The sequence below is a fragment of the Helianthus annuus genome, chromosome 13 (genome assembly GCF_002127325.2).
Source record: "Helianthus annuus cultivar XRQ/B chromosome 13, HanXRQr2.0-SUNRISE, whole genome shotgun sequence".
NCBI lineage: Eukaryota > Viridiplantae > Streptophyta > Magnoliopsida > Asterales > Asteraceae > Helianthus > Helianthus annuus.
In genome coordinates, this window is record NC_035445.2 from 6420478 (window position 1) to 6443098 (window position 22621).

The following is a 22621-nucleotide window of genomic DNA, read 5'->3' on the forward strand; positions in this document are numbered from 1 at the left end:
TCTACTTCTAGAGGCATAGGTAATTTTGTCAATATGAATGAAGGATGTCGAATAAATCCATGTGAAATAAAGGATTTATTCGCACCCGTATCAAATAACACATGTGCGGGAATTGAATTTATGGCGAATATACCTGAGACCACATCGGGTTCCATCTTTGCCTCGGCCGCGGTTAACTGGAAGGATCTGGCCTTTGCTTTTGGAGTCTCTGCTTGCGAATCCTTGCCATCCTTCTTTCCGACTAACTCCGGGCATTCTGATTTCTTATGGCCCGGCTGGTAGCACTTATAACAAACCGACACTTTTCCCGAGCATAACACAGCCATATGCCCTGTCTTTCCGCATATAGGGCACGACTTATCTTTGAACCGACACTCGCCCTTGTGCCCTTTACCGCAGACCTTACAACTCGGCGACCCGCCTTTCCCTTCCTGTTTCTTAGACGACTTCATGGTTCATGCTTTCTTTGTAGGGCTTGGATTAACAGTCTGTGCCCTTCATTCACCTCACTCGATTTGCTTTTTCAGCTTAATTTCTCTTACCTGAGCCGTGTTTATGATCTCGGTAAGAGTTTCATATTTCGAGGGAGTCATGAACTCCCGATACTCGACACTCAGCATATTGTAGTAGTAATATATTCGTTCACCTCGCTCGATTTGCTTTTTCAGCTCAATTTCTCTTTCCCGAGCCGTGTTTATGATCTCGGTAAGAGTTTCATATTTCGAGGGAGTCATGAACTCTCGATACTCGACACTCAGCATATTGTAGTAGTAATATACTTTTTGCTCTTCGGACGTCACCAACTCGTCACAAAATCTCAGTTTGTCGAGAAAGATCCCCGTATTCTTATCAATAGATTCACCTTTTTGCCTTAGCTGAATAAATTCCTCCTTGATTCGGTTGGTGACTGCCTTTGGACTGTGGTGTTTAAGGAATGGTACCTTAAACTCGTCCCATGTCATTGCCCTCGCCGCTTCACTTCCAGTCTCCTTTTTCTTGTTATCCCACCAATCTTTTGCTTGGCCTCTCAGCTGACCCGTACCATAAGCTACGATGTCATTTATGTCACAGTGGGTTCTCTCAAATACCCCCTCGATATTACTTAGCCATCGCTGGCATATTATCGGGTCTACCTCTCCATTATAAAGTGGTGGTTTACATGCCATGAATTCTTTATATGAGCAAACCTTCAGCTCTCCAGATTTTTCCTTTGCTACGTTGGTACTATCTTCCAACTTCTTGATCCGTTCTTCGACTACCGAAAGTACCATATTTTGGATCTTATCAATAAAATCGGATAAGCTATTCTCGATTGCCTTTCCTACCTCCTCGGCAATCACCTCTTTCATTTGCTCGGTGACTATCGGCACCGCATCATTGTTACCCCTTTCCGTCATCTTGAAACTGAAATGTTTATACCAATTGTTAAACATTTCATTTATAACATATACTTTATTCGCTTAGGTTTAGCCAAGTTCATAACTCGCTTTAACCATTCTCATTTAGTGCACTTTTCGGGTTTGAGTGTGTTAACACGCTCTTCCCATTCACGTCAATTCACATTTCCTTTTCTCACACAAAATAGAATCTACTAAAGTAACTAATTCTTACCGGATGATTCATCAAGCTTGAACCGAACACACTTTGTTAACAACCCTGAGCTCTGATTACCAACTTGTAACACCCGTCTCAATTATTTATTATTTTATTATAAAATATGCACTTTTCAAAACCAAAATGCATAATTATCAAAAACTTTAGTTAATAAACTAAGAGGTACATCGTTATAGTGTTTTAACATAACCAACAAACTAGTTTAAAACATTCAACATTAAGTAATGCTTACATGACAAACATTGTCTAAAACATGATTAGATTAGCGCAGAAGCTTAAAAACTTGTGGTCGGTTCTTGATTCCTTGCTTGATCGACATCCGAAATGCAACGAGCATTACCTAAAAAACCACATCAATTGTTAGTTTTGACAACATAACAACACATATATATAAGTTCTATTGCCAAACAATGAAAACAAAACAAAAATGCAGCGATTTGGGTCTGTCGCGCCCCGCGACAGATCACATCTCGGCTTACGCGGCCCGCGACGAACGTCGCGTGACACAACGATGATCTTAGTTTGGCGTTGCGTAGCGCGAGCACCTCATTTCGACAGTAGTTTGTGGATTGGAGCTGCATATTTGCCCAACAATGTTATTTTCAATATCAAACTTCAAACCATCATAACTTTCGATTTACAAACCCGATTTACGCGATTCTTTTTCCTACGTGTCCGTAACTTAAATACGGATCCGTTTACCATCATAGTTTGCATAAAATCCGATTTATAAGTTAATGGCTTATAAATCCTTTTTATAATTATTCGACCCATTTGGTTTTTTAGGTCACTCTACATATTTGTTAACACTAACAATTACCAACATTTTGACCCACTCCCGGGCTTATCTAACATCTATGTTCCGCTCCCATCATATGATTTGCGCACGCCTTAGCGTCATGCTTGTTACCTTATGTTTTCAAGCATACTAATTTATGCAATGTCTACAAGATTATAATCTTGAACATTTGACCCAATATCATGGGTTTGTTAAATCAAATTTAGCGTATCCATTTCTTGGCTTACGCACTCATAACACCAACTCATTTTGTGACTTCTAAGTCACTTCAATTGCTAATGTTTTCGAAATATAGATTTGACCCGTTTGGTTGTCAAGTGAAAACCATCACTTCAATGACAAACCTAACTATTTCTAACCATCATTTTGACCCGTTTGATTGTCGAGTGAGCTTCGTCACTTCAATGACACACCAAACGCATATACTACACAATGACACCATTAACAAACTATATCCAAACGTTTATGCATAATGTAACGGGACTAAAGTCACGTACCTTTAGAGCACCCCTTTCAAGCGCGTATCCCCTCCGGCTTGTCCACTTGACAATCCGGACTCCTTGCCTAAAGAGTTCAATTTCACAACCGTTTTAGAACCCTTTTCATAAACTTTAACGCATAATTTGTCATAACAATCAAACTTGCGTTTTCATCCGATTTTTAACATTTAATTCCTCACTTAGGCATTTTAACGAACACCTAACGGGTTTAATTTTTTCATAACTTGGATCAAGTTCATAACTTGTTATTTTCGCCAATTATAATCACACATTTCGATTCCATCATGCCAAGCATGCATATTATCATCAAAATCATGATGTAGAAACCAAGTAATACTACTTTTGATAGTTATAATACTTGTGTTCAGCAAATTATAATCTAAAATTCACTCCTAGACTTGTTTCTATTACAAGTTCCATCTAATCATCACAAAATCAATTTCCATTTTCGATTTCACAAATTACCAAGAATCTGAGATGAAGTTAAATGATACAATTAAGCATACCTTATATTCCCTTCAACGAGGTGATCACTAATTTGTGCTTGGAAATCGATTTGGAACAGATTAGAGCCCTCAATTTGAGAAATTTTGTGAAAGTAGGGTTTGGAAGGTGAGTTGGTCGCCCTCCTGCGTTCTTGATCGATCCAGACACACAATTGTGTGTTTGGATTTTAATTTTTTTTTTGTTTTTATCAAATCTAGTTTGATTTTTAACAATTTTGGCTCCTTAACTATTAGTGCTTCTTTAATTTAGATGTTTTTATTCAAACTCCATGTTATTACAAGATAGTTAACTAACTAGGTTATTTCCATCCCTAATTAGTTTATTCTTGTTTATTTTATACTTTATAATTCTAACATAAAGTTTTATATTTTTGGGGTCTTACAATGAGACATGTATTGCTGGTGTTTGATCGGAGCTGTGATTTCAACACGGGGAATATGTGGGCCTTTCTCAATGGATTGAAGCACAACGTGATCATATCCATTAAGGAAATTGATCATCTTGATTCTCTAGTGGGGGTACTCCTCTCTAACCAAGGTCGGAGGCTTTGATAAAGACCCGATCTTGAACGCATTGTTCCATGTTTGAAAGTTTGCCATTTTAGTTAAAAGTGAAGTTTTTGAAAAACAAAGTATCCAAAAAATGATACTTGAGAAGTTGATCGTTTTGAAAATAGGTTATTCAAACTGCTCCGATACCAATTGTTGATCCCTGATAACAATGCTTTAACTAAAGTTGGCAAGTGATTTCAACAAGTATGAAAATAATGTGTGGAAATAGAAATAAAATTTTAAAGAAACAAAAAAATAGATTTTTTTAAGTTTATATCACTTTGAAAAGCTTACAGGGTGATTGTGAGATTATTGACTACTACAAACGAATACTCAAAAGAAATATGTGATGAAGGGCAGTGGAGTTTTGTAGTATGTGACATTTTCCCTTCGGTTTTATGTTCTTTATTTATAGAGAATGTAATGTATGAATAAACATTTATTTATTCATACACTTGGTTATGAAAAGTGGCTTTTTGGTATATTCATTGAATCCGTTCATGTCCACTAGTCACTTAGGAGTTCGTGAAAGACCTTATCTCTTTATCAAGTTGCTTCATCAGAATTCCGACCAACTCCTTATCATAAATCTGATGCTTCTTGATCATCAGAAATATGATCAGACTTTACCAGACTCGGACTCTGATGATAAATAATATATTTATCATCAGAAACATTCAATTGGTCGTTTTTGATCATCCTTTCTTGATTATGAATATTTTCTGATCTTTGTTGAACATGAAGCTTTTCTTTGTTTCGTTCTATTGTCTTATATCTTCCTTCTTAGAGACCCGTTGACTTTGTCATCTTCAGAATGATCAGTTTTTTCTTCAACACATACAAAAAGTTTCCTAACATCATCAACATGATAAATGTGAAAACCGAAGGCTAACTTTTTCTTAAAGAAATCCTTTTCTCAAAGACATTTTGATCCGCAAAAAATCTATCTCCTAGCTTTAAGTATGTTCATACCATGTGTTGAAATCTGAAAGGTAAGTTTCCTAGACATGTAGATCGAATAAGTGGTGGAACGAACTTTCAAAACTCGACAAAGTTAAAATTTTCAAAAAACTGCCAGATGAGCACGCCCGTGCCTAGATACAAACAAATAAAATATTAGTTTTCTTAAAATAAAGTTGAAACTTAAAAACCAGTTTTGAAAATCTCAAAGGCATGCCTGTGTCCGACCCACATCCCAGAAGCAGGGTGTTTAAGCTGCAGTGACATAGGTCACAAAACAGAACCCACCTTCAGATGTCCCCGTGCTCTATGATGAAACCCATCCACTACCACTTCAAACCACCAAATTCCTCTGATTTTCTTTAAGAACCTTCATTTCCAGGTATGTGTTACTTATCTTTAACACTTTGTGCTTATGATTAGTGGCTAAACATGTCAGATTTCTTATGTTTTAGTTCAAACCCGGTTCATACTAAAACCTTTAATTTCAACCATACATCACCATGATTTCAAGCTAAAACTTAGGTGGAAGTAATTAGGGTACTAGTGTAAACATAACGAGTCAAGAAAAATTGAAAACAATTGTGACCAATTGCGCGGGAAAGTGACAGTTTTGACCAAGTGTAACCTCTAAGCACGACCATGCATAAGCAGTGTTGCAAAAGTCGGATTCCTCGGCCGAGTACTCGGCGAGTACTCGGTCCTCGGACCTCCACCTTGGCGACTTCCTCCTAGGCGGTCTCAACTAGTCGGCCTCGGGAGTACTCGGTCCTAGTCGGCGCCTAGTCGGCCTAGTAGGAGCCTAGTCGGCCTAGTCGGTCTAGGCGGTCAACGTGGTTTGTTGACTTTTAATCGGTCAAACTCGGTCAAACTCGGTCAAAATCGGCCTACTCGGCCTTGTACTCGGACTACTCGGCCTTGTACTCAGACTAGTCGGACTTGTATTCAGAATATTTGAACTTTAAACATGTTTCATTTTAAATTATACTCAGTTGACATGAATTATGCTTATTTTAACACATAAATAATATAAAACAATTAATTTTATTTATATTTACAATGTCCGCGTACTCCCCGAGTACTCTCCGAGTATTCCGATTACTCCCAACTCCCCAGTCAGCCGACTAGGGACCGCCTAGCGACTTTTACAACACTGTGCATAAGTGGTGCCTAGCCCACTATTGACCAAGTTTGACCAAGTCGTCCTGACACTATTGAACAACCGAGTCTGTTTAGATTGATTTTTGTGGAACCTACTAGATACTACTGTTAATTTTTTGTAAAGTTCAAAAATTAAGATAACACAGCTTAATGAAACAAACCTTTAAACAACAGCTAGCTAAACAAAAATTGAAACCATAACAGTAGGTTCGGGGAACATCAATAGATAAACTAAACATCACAACAGTGAAGCACGGGCGTGCTCCTACACTAGTACACAATTCAATTGAAGGTGCGGTCAAATTCTTTTAGAGATGCGGTGTGAGGCCCGCACCAACACAATAGGCACCATTAAATCACTTTGTTTGAGGGTGCGGTTGGGGAGCCCGCACCTTTTATAAATGTGGACCGCACCACTAAAAATATGTAATTGTTTGACAATTGCTGCCCCATTAATATTTTTAACCCCACCTTCAATTTAATATATGGAACCATTTAATATTCCAGGAGTTTTCATTTATATTATCCAGTAAAAACCCATAATATTAGACAATTATATTATTATCTAGTTATATACTAACAAACATACACACACATATATACTACATACACATATATCAGCAAGTTTTTATTTAACCCGTTAGAGATAAGATAAATGTTAAAGGGTAGAATTCGGGCTAACCTTGAGACGCTTTTCACAATTTCATTCTGGGCCATCAAACGCCTTGAAATCAATTCCGGGATTAAATTTAAGACTAAATCGTCATTTTTGTATTGCGGAAGTTTCACATCTTCTTCCCGTAACTAAAAAGTAAAAACAAATAAAAAGAGGTTGAGATTGTAAATATATAACTAGTAAATTACCCCGCGCTTTGCAGCGGGAATTCGTCGGGTGGATGCAACAACGAACACTCGGTCGGTATCATTCGCTGTAGCAAACGGAAAGGAACCTAAAAAATATAGTCATAGCTAAAAGCGAATCGATAAGCAAACCTAAAAAATATGGTCGTAGGTAAAGCGAATCGACACGTTTTCAGTCCGTTTCTTTTTTTAAGTGTAGCTAGACAATTATTCTTGACATCTGAGCTAATGGGTTGTATAAAGATGCATTAATCGAATAATCAGATATGTATGTATCTTACAAACTCTAATTATTTACAAAGTATAGATAACAATGATAAAAGGGGGTATGCCATTTCTGAAAGGGAAAATAATTAAAATCCAAGCAGATAATGAAAGCGATCCTTACCTTGAAGCCATGCATGAAGTCCTTTTCTTCAACAAAAACACATCCAAACGATTTAGTTCCAATCAATCGTGATGGCTGTAAATACATCAATCACATGGACACGTTATACTGATGCATGCAAACTGGGGAATTATGACCAAAACAACAAATGATCTAAAACTATGCAGTATATGGTTAATTACTTAATTAGTTATATATTCAAAAAGCCTTTAGAAGGCAAATACAATATATTTTCTCATTCATCAAGTAAAATGATAAAAGCCCCTTTTACAATATATGCGGTAGCCCCAGGACCTAGGTTCATCACAAACCACGATCAGTTCAATTAAAAAAACTCGAATGGTCAACATCATTGACTTAATAAACACATAAAGCCAAACCTGTATGTTGATGACAAAGAAAAACTCAGACCCGCCTTGTGCTTCATATTTCTGCAAAAAAAAAGGATTTCCTAAAAGTTGTTATTAAAGACATAAGGTTTGTTTATCTCTGTTAGACCTTACTTGACTCGCAAACCCGGTTAATTGAAGAGACATTACCAGGATTTAATTCATATACCTGTTAGACCTTACTTGACTCGCAAACAGAATAGGATTGCATTTGGTGCTCTTCGGTCCCATGTTTCATATAACCCCGATCTCGGTCTCAGTTAGACAAAGAAAACCCGATTTAAAAATACCTGACTTGATTTTTAAACCAATAATTACCTCAAATTGAAGGGCAGAATACTCTAATCAAATCAATAACTAATGGATTTGGTTTTGCTTATGTTAACATTTACCCTCTCAAAACTTTGCTCCTACAACACAAACTGAAACAGGATCAGTAATTGGTACATTCATATCAGTTGTCCTATAGAAGAATCAAGATTGTTTAAATTATAAAAACATCATAGAGCTCATAACTGAATGGCAACATCTTTGTGGAGACCCTTATTTTGCCTACTGCAACTCATCAAACAATTAACTCATCAAACAATTTTGTTAATGATGCTACAAGCCTACAACGTACAGTTTACTGAGGCATTTTATCAAACAGCTAGAGTGCATTTGTGAATAAAAAACACATTTTATTGGTCAATTCAACCCCAAACTGACAAGTTATACACCATGGTAGAATTATCTAATACTAACCAAACTATGTCACAATCTATAAGTGTAAATACTTTTTAAACAAGTGGCCATTGATATTCAAAAATTTTGACCATATACATATTACGATATACCTGCATATATTTTTACCTAATAAACTAAATGCCAAATCAGACCAACTAAATTGTGGAGAAAAAAAAAACAAAACAGAAGCAAAAAAGACGGTATATGTAAAGCATTCGAAGTGTCTTAACTATAACCTGAAGCGCATTCAACAGTTCCAACTTTTATCCTTTGCAAGTACATGAATCTTCACCATTTCCAACTCAACCTACACACAATCAAGAATAATTGCAACAAAGGTACTTAGACAAATGTGAATAAATTAGAGGAAAAACTAACACAAACATTTCATCAAACACTTGGTATGCACATATTCTAAACATCACAATCAGCGAATTAAAACAGAGATTTAGCCACAACATACTCATATGAACTTAGTGGACAACTGGACACAACGGACAGTAGAGATGCGCTGAACTAAAGGGAAACGACGGTGCAATAGAGGGCAACGATGGTGCACTGGAAGGTAGTAGTGAGAGGTGCTAAAGGGAACCAGATGGATGTAATAGAGGGGGTTGGGGTTCGATTAGGGTTTGTGAGGGTGAGAAATTCATGAGGGAGGGAAAACGTAAATGGAAACAAGCGGGAACAGGGCAACAAAAGGGGGGAAAATGTAAATGGAAGATTTAAAGTTGGTGAAATTTGTAAAGCAAGATGTAAAGGTGCGGTGTTTGAGTGAACCGCACCATCAATATAAACTGCATCGCACCAACAAAAGCCTTGTGTACTAGTGCTATAAGCACGCCCGTGCCTCCCTGTGATCAAAGAAGACAGTTTATTCTCTGTCGTGACCAGTTCTGTATTATGTTTTGATGAGTTCTTGTTTTCTACAGAAATGAGAACCCGATCTGGAAAAAGGAAAGCAACGTAATCACCATCACACTTCGCTAGCTCATACGGGTCTAATGACTCTAGAGCCGTTTCACCACCACTACCGATAACAAACATAGCATCTCATCCATTCCTATAGATAATACCAGAAAACGTCCATCCATGGTTGATATTCAGTAGTAGGGATGATAAGGAGGCTCGGGGTTTGAAAATTCGAGGAAAATAATGAAAAGAACCTTCGCTCAACATCGTACTATCTAATATGAAGTGCTAAAAAATATGGGTTGTTAGACAGGGTAGAGAGTTTGTTCAACTCACAATGGACCAGATTGTTTGAAATTGATGCACCGACTTACAAAGAGCTCACTCTCGAGTTTCCTGCGTCTTTTTGGTTTCAAAAGCCTATTCCAAAGGGCCAAAGGGGTACTTTATAATGTATTACATTTCGTATGGTTAGGAAATGGTATTCTATGACATTGGCCGATTTTGTGGTGAGAATGCTTTTATAGCAACGAGATGTCTCTAAAACAATGTTCACAATGCGTAGGATAGATCTTAGGGGAACAAAAGGCTTGAAATTTTGGGGATGAGTAGTGGAAGGGGGATATGACCCAAGACACAAAAGAGCTCAAGCCTTCATGACCTGCTTCACAAGTACCTCCATAGGTGCCTAGTTTTCGCCATCAGGGTAAGAAAGGATTCAACGGTCGAGGTCACTACTAAAGACTTGGTCCACTTGTTTTGTATCATTGATGAGGTTCCTTGTAACCTCGCTCATAGCTGGCACAATTTTTCACATAAGCGGGAGAAACGGTCAATGGTGATCATATTTTTGGAGGCCCCTACATCACCACTCTAGCCGACAATTTGGGTGTCCTTATCGAATGAGTGACTAGTACCCTCACTCATGACCCCACACCTACCACAGAAATAGGAGAGGTCACAATGGCAAAAATGGGCATCATCAAGAAATTTAACAAGGAATACAAGCTGGTAGACGAGAATGGTAAGATATGGTCCGGAGAAGAGGTTGGAGAAGCCTCCAAAGTAGCGCAAGAAAATGAAGACGAGCCACAGAAACCTAATCAAAGGGCTCATGAAGCCACATGGCCAAACTAGATCAAATTTTAGCCTAGCTCACGAGTCTTCAATAGGAGCTCAGGACCCATGTCGCCTCATGTAGTGGTTCACAGTCCACCTCCAACTATCTCCATTCCGGATGATTTATCGCTTTTCATTATGGTTATCTTTTCATGACTTTCGGATATTTGTTCACTTTGGTTGTTGGATATTTTTGAAATTTGACCTAGACACTTCTTATTTTTTATTGTACTTATACACCAAAAATAATCGACCGGACCGGGAGTCCCAGTTTTAGGCATTTAACTGTGCTCGGATATTTTTTAACTCTATGCTTTATCTAATTTAGTTTATTATTAGTTGTAGCATGTTTTATTAATTATCCTGTTTTTTATGGAAAATCCAGAATCAAAGGAAGGCTTGCTAGGTAGCTGTGGGTATCTTAAATTATATGTCTTGCATGAATAATTAAAAATTCTAAGGGTGGGATAAAAAATGCTAGAAGTACATTGAGGTCAATTTACAATTCAAAGTGTGTGGGTAGAGGTATATTCATAACCATAATACTTACTTGCTTAGTCCTTGCACCACATAAGTCATCAAATTGCTAAAACCATAAAAAAATTTAATAAAAAGTGAAAATTAGGAACATGGCAAGTAGAAAAGAACTAGTATTATGCTTAAACGAGTACTTAACACACCACCTATTTTCCACAAGAGTGATATTGAGACTAATAAGCATACTTTCTTCCATTAAATCACATGCTTATTCATTTGAATTAAAGAGTCTTTATTCACCTACATTAGTTCATAATTAGAACTAGTATGTTTTATACATTTTGAGATCAATAAACTAGTAAAATTGCATAAAAATGATTGAGGTAACTTAGGAATTCTCCCCAAATATCAAATCCCTTAGATAAAACTCACTTTAAGCCTTAACCTTTCATTTCTATCCCTATCTTAAACTAAAGTATAATTAGCGGGCAATGGTCCATTTTTTGAAGAATCCTACACCAATGAAGCAAAGACACCTCACACCTTATATCGTAGGGGAAGAAACACAGAATGCTATAAGAAAGAAAATGGCATCATCATTAGGGAAAAGTAATTTATGGTTTTGTCAAAAACATATATTGGATTGGAAGCACTAACGACGGAACACGTGCAATCTGGAAGGGTGAGTGCATGTATATCGAGTTTTCTGTTTAAGGCTAGAATGTGCGTACAAATCCACATAAATGGATCTGTCACTCTTACCTGGGAACTCTTGGCATGAGCACTCACTTATCGACTAAACCATGTCTTCACTTAACATCGTTAGGGTTTGATATCCTCTCCTATTAAGAAAAAAACGTGTTTTCCTTGTAAATATCTATAAAGTTTTTGACAAATCATAAATAAAGAAGCGAGTCATGGTCCAAAGAGAATAATCCCTCCTACCCAGACAGATGCCTTTAGGCAAATGAGCTTAAATGATTTGTGGATAAGAAACCAAATAAAGTTGGTCTTTTACTAGGGAGACCTAAGTGTGGGGTAGCGGTGTATTAGTAACCATAATACTTACTTGCTTAGTCCTTGCACCACATAAGTCATCAAATTGGTAAAACCATAAAAAAATTCAATAAAAAGTGAAAACTAGGAACATGGCAAGTAGAAAAGAACTAGTATTATGCTTAAAATCAGTACTTAACACACCACCTATTTTCCCTTTAGTTCCCCATGTCCCCAATGTGTGGTTTTTTAAACATAATTATATCTCTAGGATATGGTTCCTGAATCAACCAATCTATACCTCTGAGCGGCTACACTCTACCTCAAAACAACCCAACACTTAACACACTAAATAACACATTTCCTTCCCAAACAAATTTTCATACCACCAAGCACAAAATCACAACACAATTAATTAATTTAAACAAAACTAAAAAAAGAATCAAATTCATCTGGTTTAGCCACTATGCCAAGATCTTCAAATAATGATGTATTACAACTTCTTCAAAGTCCCACATAATAACTCGCATAATTATCAAAACATCATGTAAAAGCATGCTTCGCACGTTGTGATTAAGACATAAACTTTTACAAAATTATGCCATTTCTATAATATCCATCCAAGCCAACCAAACAATTTAACCCTCTTTCCCATATTTAACCTTAGTTTAAGTGTGAATTTGCTTAAAATAGTTAATTTGTTTCCTAAAAAAGTATTTAAAAAAAATCCTAACTCACTTTCATAGAAATCACAGTTGCATTTAGCAAATGGACAAGCCTTTTAAACACTTTGTAGGCCCAAGTAAATGAGTGAAGTCGTGGGGGTTTTTATGGAACACACCCACAACATTATTTAGCTATAACCACTTATGGTGGTTTAGTGGGATGTTTGCATTCCTATCTCTCCCACTCTAAAAAAATGCACTTCGCTAATGCTTTGTATGGTCATCCACTGTATTCCATATTGGACCGAACATTGCTAACCTTCTTTTTGCGTTACGGAGTTTAGGAGATTTCTTTATCTTCTTATTCCTTTGCGGATTTCCCTTTGATGTCTTCATTTCCTCATGAGCCCCAATTTCCTTCTTCTTCACTGCTTTACTTTCTGCCACTACAAACCTGCCAATAGAGGTGCAAACGAGTCGAGCGGATCACGAGCGACTCGAGATCGGCTAGAGAAAAAGCTCGAAACAAATCGAGCCTTATCAAGCCCGAGCCGAGCTTGAGCCTAAAATAAAGCTCGTTTGTTTATCAAGCCCGAGTTCGAGCCTCGAATGTAAAGCTCGTTAGGCTCGTCGAGCCTTATCGAGCTTTAGTGTAAACGAGCCAAGTCGAGCCCAGCTTATTTAAACTTGTTTACAAACCGACCTCGAATCTAAAAATAAGCTTATTTAGCAAACGAGCCTGAGCTTCACTTATCGAGCTCGCGAGCCTAAAAAGTCTATTATTTATAATATTTTTATTTAAATATCAATTAATAGATAATAAATGAGCCGAGCCCGAGCCGAGCTCGAGCTTGAGAAAATACCAACGAGCCGAGCTCGAGCTCTCATAAGTTATTTGAGCTTGAGCTCAAGCTTGGTCGAGCTTGTAATCGGCTTGGCTCGTTTGCACCCCTACCTGCCAATCATAAAACACTCCTCTTTGGTGTGATTCTCCTTTGCTGGGGAGAGACACACCAATCACCAATTTCAACTTTTTGGCATTCATTGATAATAAGAGGGTTCATCACATTTCAAAACACATTTATCCCCAATTCGTGGTCACCAAATCTCATATTTACCATTCCATCAAGATAGTTGAGAATCACATGAGTTGCTAAAAATGATCTATCAAGAATAAATGTAGGTTGCGTGTTCTTAACACTTGTGGCACAATCAAGCATTAAAAAGTCAACTAGGTAATAAAATACTTCAACCATAGCAATCACATCTTTCACAATCCCCCTTGGACACGTAGGAGTTTGCTCAGCCAACACTAGGGCTAACAAAAAAAACGAATAAAACGAACACGAACAAGACCTTGTTCGTGTTCATTCATGAAGGAATGAACACGTTCATGAACGTTTACCGTCTTGTTCGTTCATTAAGGAACTGAATATGTTCACGAACACTTACCGAATGTGGAAGAATGCAAACAAACACAAACAAATGTTCATGAATATAAATAAACACAAATGAACGTTATATATTCATTTAAAGTAAAATATGCATTTTTCATCAGAAAGATAACAGAAAGATAACGATAACGAACAATCCACCAAAAATAAATAAATACCTAACATAACTATCTGAACATAGTTGACTTAATTATCATAAATATAATTAACATAAAGGTTTAGAGGTTTGTCAAGCCTTAGCATAAACTGAAATTGAAATGATCAAATGATGGCAGAGGTATATAGCATAACTATGGCTTCAATTTTTTCAAAACTTAATCCAATAAAATAAAAATATGATTTAAAAAACTTCAAATGAACAAACACAAATGAAAAAAAATAACACATTACCGAATGTTCATGAACATAAATGAACGAACGCAACCTCTATTCATGTTCGTTATTTAACCTGTCAAACCTAATTTCTTTTCCGTGTTTGTTCATTTATTAAACGTACGAACATAAACGAACTTCCAATCGAATGGTCATGAACAATTCGCAGAACGTTCGGTTCATTTACAACCCTACCCAATACCACAATGGTGTCAACTTTTTGTAAGAGGCCAAAATCGTAATAGTCAAACAGACTCCCCAGTAAAATACTAACACATGCTCCAAGATCGAGATTCACCTTTTCAATTTTATATACACCACGTTGCACTAGAATTAGGGGCACCTGGATCTTGGAGTTTTGGCGGGAAGGGAACCATATAAAATGACAATAACATGGGTTGCGAGATCCAGCTGTTTAGGCAACTTGTGCCATTTTTTGGTGTGGCAATTCTTTTAAACATTCAACATGAGTAGGATTGTTGTTTATAGCATTAAGCAATGTTAGACTGATTTTAGCTTGCTAAACTGTTTTCCACACCTCATCTCTAGGCAGGCCCGTTTGCTTAAAACATATGTTTTAGCTGGTGGCACTAAACCAAAGGATATGGAATAATATTAACCGGCATACCGTTAACCTCAATTTTAGTTAACATTATATTCAAACAATTTTCACAAAAAGATTTTTTTTAAAGTATTTATATGATGATTGTGTTGTAAAATTGTTCCCTGGTCATACCCGCTATCATATTCATTTTCAACCTCCTCCTCCACCCACTTAAGGAATTGTGTTGGCGGATTAACTTTAGCATTAGAAATTTGGAAGAATTATTACCGCATTGACGTGCGCATTCCTTGTACCTAATGACTGATGTGCTGAGTTTACTATAGTTGTACTCGGTAACTTACGTGGATCTTGGCGCAAGGTTGCTAAATCCTCAGTTATTTTTCTAACTTGTTTTGATAAGGCCATGTATTCTTTATCCTGAATCCCGTTGTCCTTGCGTGTTTCTTTCATGAAATCCATAAGTGTATCATTTAACGAATTTTAGTTCCCTTGATTTTTCCAATTACGTTGTGAACCTTATTGCTAACACTGGTTGTATCCACCTTGATTGTAATTCTGTTGGTCGAGTCCTTGATTCTGCTAAAAACCTTGGTTAACCGAATAACGATCTTCATCTAGCGACCCTTATCCCTCATTTTAACCCTTTTTATCTTCACCATCGTTCCATTCTTCAACCCTAACCTGATATTTTCTTTAGTATAAATATCATTTGGCCTACAAGGTTGTACATCTTGTCGATTCTTATGAGTTGAATGGGCTGCGGGACGGCTAGCAACTTGTTGTGGATCTGGTTGTTATAACTAATCTTATGGTGGATAGTCAAGAATGTCACCACTTGCTTGACACTATTGGTGTGGTTGTTGTTGTCGAGATCTATTGTGCACTAGTGGTGGGTTAAATTAAGGAATTGTTGTTGTTGTGGTTGTTAGAATAGTGGTGGAGGTATATCACCTAGTAGTGGTTGTGGGTTTGGTGATGGTGGCTGGTTTGCTTGATTTCCTCGGATTACTTTGATTACCGAGATAGCTGTGATGTCTTCTATTACTAGGATGACTGATGTTTGATGTTTGATGTTGCATATTCAATGTCATGGATAGTTGGCTTGATTGTTCTTGATTGGCGGAGTATCCATTTTTTTCGATCTGGTTTTCGATTTATGGGTCAAAAATCAATGATGAAGCCTTCCCTGGATGTCTTGTATGATGCATACAATTTAAAGATCACCTGGAAATTTCAAACAAGAAAAACAAATAGTACTGAACCATACAAAAAGAAAAGACAAAAAAGATTTTTTTTTTTATTTTTGGGTTTTTAAATAAACAACAAAACTAAACACTAATTGCACTGATTCCCCGAGAACGACGCTATTTTAATCTAGATGTCGTGGTCATCAAAAGTAAGATAATTTAATTCGCTTAACTACCTATACGAGTATCGGTAAGTAAGGCCGTTTCCTCAGAGAATTTGTGGAAAATGATAATTATCTAATTTAGCTAACTACCAAAGGAAATCTAATTTTTGAGTTGGTTTTGAGAAACTTGATTGCAAAGTAAAGAACTTAATTGTGAATTTATCAGTTTTAGGAAAAGCAACCCCCTCGGGATTTCAGGTTCTTGGTTTCACACAACACTTGTTTGATTAACTGGATACCAAATAGGCATGGTCTTGAAATTAATTAGCTAAAGTGATATATGAAGACAAGTTTAAATACTAACTCGTATAATTCACTTACCCAATTATAGATTCCAAATACCTCGTAGTTACCAAATCGATCACGATACAATAAAACTGAATGTGAATGATAAAAGATAGACAATTATTACACAAATAATTCATTTAATCAACTAAGCACCAGTTGCTCCGTAATATTTCATAAAATACAATCCAAAACATATATCAAACCAAATTTTAATGTTATCCTAAACAAACTGTTTACCCGGAGGAAGTTATAGGGAGATCGGTTGAATCTTCAATGGTTGTTGTTGGGAATCTTAAAATTATGAACCGGTGGGCTTGGAAGATGTTGGAACGCCTCAAAATGGCCTTTGAGATGCTTAAAAACTGATATGGAATGAATGAATTTCGTTTGGGGTAGATTATATTTAAATAAGGTGTCAAAACCCTTACAATTTCATGACACTAACTCACTTAAGGGCATAAATTATGCTTGTGAGAGCGTAATGTACGCCCCCTGCTGGCGTTGTTCCCTCTTTACCTCTGTTTTACACTCCACCTTGTCGTGCGTAATTACGCCCGTACGCAATTTTCTTCCATTTTTCACATGTTTGATCCTCATGATTTTTACGAACTTACAAACTCTCAATTAGCTTGCAAAAAGTGTCAGTTATGCTCCAAGTACCTGCAAATCAAACAATTCTCAAAGTAAACTAGTTTCACATGATTAAATGCTTAAAACACATTATTAAACGTATTAGGACTAAGACAAATACCCTCATATCAAATTGGATATAAGTTTTGTTTAAGACCTAGTTTTAGATAGTAATGTACAAGTTATTAAAGTACAAATGTGTAGTCATGAAAGCTGATTCAAGGTTTATGTATTTTTTTTTTTTTTTTTGTAAAAAATGACGTGGTTTACCCTTTTCGACATTCTAATAATATAAAACATCGCTTGTAAAATTCCGATTATATCATTACGGAGTGTTTGTGTTTTCATCTATCTTTCGACAAAAAAATTGTTCAAAATCAAACATGTTAAATATATTTGATATTTTTCTTTACTATGACGAATCAAACTGATATCGCACGAACCGACATTCATTATTAATATTTTTACTTTTAAGCAATTATTTTTCTCTTATAACTTTTAATATATACATGATTTTTAAAAAGTTATGAGTGTGTCGTTGTGACGCGTTTGTTTTATCTCCATCTGGATATAAATGAATAAGTTAATAGCGCTTTGGTAGTTTTTTTTTTCTTTTTGATTTTTTTGTAAGGTTTTACAAGTTTTAGTTTTTAGTTAAAATTTATATGAAGTTCACTTTCGTACTTGAGGATTATTTTTACAACGACAATTGTTTTTTGGTAGTTTACATGTATGATATTTTGATATTCAATACCGAACTGCTGCAACGCGCGTAACTCTGACTAGTATCTATTTAGAAGGAGGTCGAGGGAATAGTAATTGTTCCTATTGTGGAGAGGGGTGCAAGCCAACCAGCCAGGTTTCTTTATCATTTTTTGGGTTTTCCAATCTTCAAATTAATGTATGTAAAATATAAAGTAGGCATCAATACTTTTTGGACAAGTGCCAAGGTAGCCTACTTGGTAAAGACACATGTCTCTTAAAGTAGAGGTTCTAGGTTCAAATCTGGGTGTGGGAGTAATTTATTGATGTAAAGTAATGAATAACATTTTCGGTTAAAAAATACTTAAAAGGGAAAATGGTGGATTGATTCTACTGTAGTTTGGACAATCAAAAGATTCGGTTTCAAATCCTATCCTTTGCAATTTTTGTTCTATAGCATCCACTGAACTTTAACCGGTTTTGTTTTCTTAAGTTACGTTGCTTCCTCCTAGATTTTTATAAAGTTACTCTACAGTTTCTAAACCTGAACAAAAAAATCATTATATGAGCATATTTTTATCCACTTTAGATATACTTTTTTCTCGAGATCTTGTTATGAGTGGTAATGCAGAAATAATCGAAGCACAAACATGTTTCCTCGCGATCGTGTTATGAGTGGTCATGCAGAAATAATCAAAGCACAAACATACACGTTATCAGACCTGTGCAGGATATAAAACCAGTTATTATTAATACTTTCATTTATTGCTGAAATGTAGTTTGTTATGTCATTCCTAACATTTGTTTCAAATTGTTTAGGTTTCAGGGTGATAACTCTTTAACCTTGTAATAGGGCACAACTAGGGGTACTGATATGTGCAAAATGCAACATATAAATTATATCAATTATGGCATAAAACTAACCCTTTTTTAGTACTAATGTTGGAAAAAGTGTGTTTTTGTCTTCCTTTTGTATTTTCAGGATTAAATGAGCTCAAATTAACAAAAGAAGCAAAAAGACAGCAAAATCTAACATAAATACAAGAAAAAGGACAAAAGTGGATTGCCTGACCCCTCGACAGCATCCTCCCAAGCAAAACAAGGAAGACAGAAGGCTGAACACGCCCCGTGCTCAGCGAGCACGAGGCCGTGCCCAAGAAGCAGCAGAAAAAACAAACTAGTAGAAGCTTCTTTTGCCCACCATGGGGCCGTGCCCAGTGGACACGGGGGCGTGGTCAGAGTACAGCAGGCGCATTAATTGTAATTGTGAATTACAATTAATGAATAAAGAGAGTGTCAGACGGACAGGGGGTCGTGCCCAGCGGGCACGGGGCCGTGCCCAGGCTTCCGTTCAGCCTATAAATAGGAGTGCTTGGAGACATTTCAACTCATCCCTTGGCACACCACCTCTCTCACACTTCACCCACCACCCACCACCACCATAACACCATCATCCACCACCATCATCCATTGTCCATCATAGAGTGTGTGAGTCGTCTCGGGATCCAAGATTGATCGTAAGAGTTCTTGACAATCAAAGGCCATGTTTGCCTAAGTCTCTTACATCACTTGGTGAAGACAAGTGTCTAGTCTAATACTTTTTATTTTTAATCTTTTGGACTTTTTATTTGGTTTTGTATTAATGACTTTAATAACTAGTTTCTTATGTTGAAGGAGATTCTTCCTTATCGTTTGTCCGTGGTGTCTTGACATTATTTTACTGTCTATATAAAATAAAAGATTTTCACCATTCATATCTCCACGGTCTATATGGAGGTATGTTGGCTACCTGGTCGGGGGTTAAGAGAACGGTTTGGGAAGAGTCTTGCCCTTGTTCAGCGTTTAGAGGTCCTACGAGGGACCTGGGTCAAATTTAGTAGGATCTCCTTCAATACCCAAAGGTATTGGATGGCGGGGATCCAAACTCTTTGACCCCCTCATAAGTAAACTACTATTAATACTATAACCCGGCTACTTAGGACTGTATCCCTGCTGACTCAGACTACTTAGTCGAGGGTAACGTCACCTTCAAAAGAGGGCCTACCATAATTTGCATTAATAACTTAATTCATTATCTTTCAATAATCCGATCCTTTAGGATTGTATCCCTGCTGACTCAGACTACTGGGTTGAGGGTAACGTCACCTTCAAAAGAGGGGCCTACCACAATAACTAAGATAATCTCTTAAAGAAGTGCAAAATAGCGAAAATAATCAAAGGTTACACTATACACAAGTCGGATCCAAGTGATTCATCTTGTCTATCTGTTTTTACTTTTATTTTTATTTTTCAGCATTTAGTTGGTTTATTTTCTTAGTTTTAAAATCTTTTATAACATTTTGATTTGATTAGACGTTGAGGATAAACCGGTACTTAAAGCTCTTGTGTCCTTGGACGACCTCGGTATCTTACCAACACTATACTACGTCCACGATGGGTGCACTTGCCCATATGTGTGTTTGGTGTTAGTAAATATCGTGTTTTATAAATTTAAAACTTGGCTAAAAGAGTGTAAAAAGGGCTTAAAATATATACCTAAAACATATTACACCTTACACGCATCAAGTTTTTGGCGTCGCTGCCGGGGACACAAGGATTTTAAGAATGTTAGGAATCAACGGCCTAATTATTTTTTTATTTTCTTTTTAATTTTTTAGGATTTTCTTAGTTTTTCAGCTTCTGTAGAGCCCAGCACGGGCCGTGCCTGCTGAACACGCCTCTGTGCCCAATCATTGGAACTTGCAATCCTGTTTTAAGTCAGACAGTAAGCTGAACACGGGGCCGTGTCCATTCAACACGCCCCCGTGCCCAAGATTCAGTTGCTGAAAACAGAACCATAAGATCCCGACAGTTGGTAATTTCTGACACAAACATGAGTGATGATGATTTTTTTTACTTTCGGCACTCTTATGGTACATGGTGTCAATTATGTGGAGGCGGACATAAAGAGTTAGAATGTTATTTTCTAAACTATAAGCCCCACTATATAGACCCATCGTTTCCCTGTATCCTTAAGAGGGGCGAAAGTAAAAATAATCCTTATCTCTCCCTCGAAGGCGCCCAACCAGATATTTTGGGAGAAATGCTTCTTGATGAGCTATTTCAACTAGAAGATCTGATTCTTAATTGGTTAAAAGAACTTAGGATGGATTTTCTAAATTCATCTCAAGACGATAACCAAGAAGAAGTGTTGGGATCGCATTCAAACAACCTCGTTGTTCCCAATAATACCTTCGACTCTAGTAAAGACGTGGACGATAGTCGTCCCTGTGTCGATTGTGCGTGAAGGACTCTCCATCGACTTCGTTCGGTGCATACATAGACCTGAGCGATTCGGCATATACCTTCTTTAACGAGAGCCCGGAAAAGGGTTGGACTTGTCTACCTACATATAGCATAGGAATCACCCTCACCGACAACCTCTTGCGTTCTCATCTTAACCAAAGTCAATTTAGGTATCTTAGGCACTTTGGGGTTGTTCCATCCAGTAAGGAACCACCCGATCTGGATAAGTTCCTTAAAAGTAGACAAACTCCATAAGACAGCTTCCAGACACGGGGCCATGTTCAGGTCAGCACGCCCCCGTGTCCACCTAAAAGATTCTCTTCTGATTTTTGTCAGAATACGGACAAAATGTGTCAGGATTTTCACTGCACACGGGGCCGTGTCCAACCAACACGGGGCCATGTCCAATGCACTGTCGTTTTCTTTAAATGCAGCCTGATTCCTGCTCATTTTGACCACTTCAAAAGATAGAGATTCCTGGGATCTTCACTCATACTATCCTAGGTAAGTGCTAAAAGAAGGTTCCAAAGAACCCTCTTGTCTTTCCACTTTCATTCATTGCCTTCTCTTTCAAATTTTTTCAACCATTCCCTCCATTAAAGCTTGGAAACTCCATGATTCCAACCTTTAGTGTGTAGTTTGTAAGGATATTAGTCAAGGAATCTTACTCAAACTAAGTTGTATAACTTTGTTTTAAATTATCTATGCCTAAAACTCGACTAAAAACCATAAGAATAATTTAAAACTCCAAGACTCCTTGATCTAAAAACCTGCAGACAACTGGACACGGGGCCGTGCTCAGCAAGCACGGGGCCGTGTCCGAGGTACTGTTTCGTAAAAATTGAGCCCTTTTCGGTCTATTTCCCCAGAAATGGCGAGCAGGACAAGCGGAACGTCTTCAGCAAGAAATAACCGACAGGGGAGGATATCATCAACGGCGGAAGACTCTCTTGTAAACTATGTTTACGCCCTAAGAGATGCTATTGACGAAATGACGGGGGTGGAAGAAGCATTGGTCGACTGTAACAACCATTTGACGGTGGGACTGGAAGGGTGTCTCCGAGAGGTAAACCTCTTGCACCAGAGGTTAAACCTTCTCGCCTCTCCTCCTTTGGTACCTATAATAACCCAAAGGGCATGGAACGTGGTTCCCGAAGTCATCATACCCGCCGAGTGGTACGCCATACACCCGGAGCCTCCGCAAGGGATAGTGCAAGGAGTCCCGGTAGGTGTTCCCCCTCCTCCGCGAGATGTTGAGGAAAATGAAGCCGCCTACTTCCTCCCAAGGG

General features: G+C 37.3%; 2 long non-coding RNA genes across 9 annotated transcripts; one reads left to right on the forward strand and one right to left on the reverse strand.

Moving 5' to 3' along the window:
• Positions 1–1742: 1742 nt before the first annotated feature.
• Positions 1743–9306, reverse strand: LOC110897383. Of its 8 annotated transcripts, none has more exons than XR_002568603.2 (8): positions 8920–9304; positions 8693–8763; positions 7900–8140; positions 7722–7792; positions 7342–7416; positions 6775–6896; positions 2911–2977; positions 1743–1954 (listed from the first exon to the last, which is right to left on the reverse strand). It is a non-coding gene; the product is annotated as an uncharacterized LOC110897383 (long non-coding RNA). The 8 variants fall into 8 exon arrangements; XR_002568599.2 differs by having other exon boundaries at positions 7722–7772; positions 8920–9303; XR_002568598.2 differs by having other exon boundaries at positions 7722–8140.
• On the forward strand, positions 5177–10706 carry LOC110897384. The gene is made up of 2 exons (XR_002568610.2): positions 5177–5313; positions 9389–10706. It is a non-coding gene; the product is annotated as an uncharacterized LOC110897384 (long non-coding RNA).
• Positions 10707–22621: the final 11915 nt, after the last annotated feature.